This window comes from Aplysia californica, unplaced genomic scaffold, assembly GCF_000002075.1.
Source record: "Aplysia californica isolate F4 #8 unplaced genomic scaffold, AplCal3.0 scaffold00340, whole genome shotgun sequence".
NCBI lineage: Eukaryota > Metazoa > Mollusca > Gastropoda > Aplysiida > Aplysiidae > Aplysia > Aplysia californica.
Genome location: NW_004797610.1, coordinates 795474 through 798092, shown reverse-complemented (window position 1 = coordinate 798092; position 2619 = coordinate 795474).

Below are 2619 nucleotides of genomic sequence, written 5' to 3'. Positions count from 1 at the left end.
GCCCCCCCCCCCCCCCCCCAGAGAAAACGATCTTCTCGCGAAGAAATAGCAAGTCCTGTCCCTCGTGTTGGTATCAACGGAGAACAGTCTCCAGCAAACAAACTTTGAAAATAAGGTCAATGCATTTACACTGTATTGTGCAAGACTTCCAGTCTGTGGGAGGTATTTTGGAGCTTACAAATGAAGCATAGCGAACCCCTGAGCTCAGTTAGTAAAGTAGTATCATGCTGGACTTACTTACTAACTTACTTGGTTGGAGAATAGGAATCATTGCAGGCGGTGGGGGTGGTTGGCAGGTACTCTGGTCTGGTTTGCTCCTTCTTTCCCATCAAACATCTATCGTCCTTATCCCCTCTCCTTCCATTTTATGTTTGTTACTCTCTTGTAACACCTCTAATCTTCTGGCGCTCATATGACCTTATGCAGTTGCGAGCGCCGTAAAACCTCTACTAAAACTAAACTAATTGCAGGCGGCACAATGTCACAGCTGCTCCTCCCTCTTCTCCAGGATCCATGAAACGACCTGCCTACTGATCGTGCCAGTTAACAGCTGGTCGGATATTCTTTTGGCTTTTAAACGCAGGTTACTGTCCCCCCCCCCCTCCCCGAACCTCTAGAGACATTATGCTGGACTACGGATGAGTGGGTGGTCGTGGTTTGAGCCCCAGGACGAGCGTTCTTGGACTCAGACATTTCTGTGGAGTTTTCAAGATTCTCAACCAAAGCAAGCTTTCTCAGCGCATTTGCCTTGGCCTTATCGGAGATGACAGGGAGGAGGGGGGGGGGGGGGCTCTTGTGGCCTACAGATTAAGGCATTTGCCTCTCATTCAAAGGTCCCGGGTTCAAATCCGGGTAGCGACTGAAACGTTTTCTTCTCTAAAATTGTCTCCTTTCATCGCCTTTCCTGCTCTCCAACAATGTTCTGTCGTCTGCTTTCGTCTCCACTTTCTGCTCCCACCCCTTCACCTCCTTTTGCCCCCTCCTTTGGGCTCCTGACTCTTTCTCCAGCCTTTCTACTGCTACTCCTTGACTCCTTTTTACTACTGTCTTTCATCCACACCCCTGATCTCATAGTAGGAAAGATCTACACCTCGCCTTCTCGGACAAGGGCGAAAAATCTCGAAGGTACCGTGTGCAAGTTGCGCACGTTAAAGATCCCTTGGTGTTCTAAAATTGATGAGAGCAGGGTTTGGCCATCAACCGGGTAAAATTCAAAATTTCTTGTCAACTGAAAATGTTTAATGTGTTCCGCGCGCTCATATTATTATGACCTTATGCAGTTGCGAGCGTCGTAGAACACTCCCCCCCCCCCCCCCCCTCAAAAAAAAAAAAAGAGAGAAAAAAAAGGAAAAGAGACACTGACGTTAATTTTGGAGGTCCCCCTTTTAAATAAGCAAGTAATATTGATATGGGTGAAAAACTTTTACCCATACCCATGCAAGTGAACAATATACTCCATAAAAAATATAGTGCCCAAGATGGGCCCACGAAAACCTTTGAGTCTCTCCATAAGAGACGAAGTTACAGACTTCAACAAAAGTTAGGGACCACTTGCAAACTCTCTGAGTGGTCTTCTTGGGTCGACCTGCACGGGGGCGTTCTTCGACTGATCCAGTGGCGTGATGGTGCTGCCTCAGGAGGAAAATGACAGAGTATGACACTGCGAACCTTTTGGCAACTTCTCGGGCTCCAACTCCATCCTCCAGCCATGCCATAGCTCTGGCATGATCAAAGTCTCTCAGGTTTCGTCTTGGTGGTATGTTGATGCGATACCAGATTTTGTGCTAACGGAGGCTTATGTTGCCACCAAAGTGAGCACAGATCGAGTCCGTATGTCCGTTTATTACGTGCACCAGCAATTTTAACTGAGGAAAGCCCTTGGTGTCTCACACAAATCGATAAAAGAACAGCAAGTATAGCTAAAATTCCCCGAGGATTTCCGTGCTGCACGTGGTGGTTTTGGTCCTTTAGGAGGCTTTGCAGTACACGTTGGTAACCCATTAACACTTTCAGTACACGTTGGTAACCCATTAACACTTTCAGTACACGTTGGTAACCCATTAACACTTTCAGTACACGTTGGTAACCCATTAACACTTTCAGTACACGTTGGTAACCCATTAACACTTTCAGTACACGTTGGTAACCCATTAACACTTTCAGTACACGTTGGTAACCCATTAACACTTTCAGTACACGTTGGTAACCCATTAATACTTTCAGTACACGTTGGTAACCCATTAACACTTTCAGAGCAAAGATTTTGAAACATTCCTTGCTGTCTTTTTCTTTTCGAATAATTTTAAAATTAAGACTGTCTGTCAAAGTGGTCCTTAACTTTTGTTGAAGTCTGTATTTAAAGAAAACTATGTATTGACCCAAGAGGGCCTATATCGGGCGCTCACCTCGTGGTCTTTTCGGAGACGGATGCTAAATCTGGAGGTGTGAGGTCTCCACTCCTTCTGACAGTGTCGATAGGGAAGTCTAGCCTATTTACATTATCCACTTCACACTCACTTCCTGATCTTATGGATTTTGCTAGGAGTGAGAATCATTTAAACTAACACAGTGACAGATCTCAGTAAATCTCTCTCTCTCTCTCTCTCTCTCTCTCTCTCT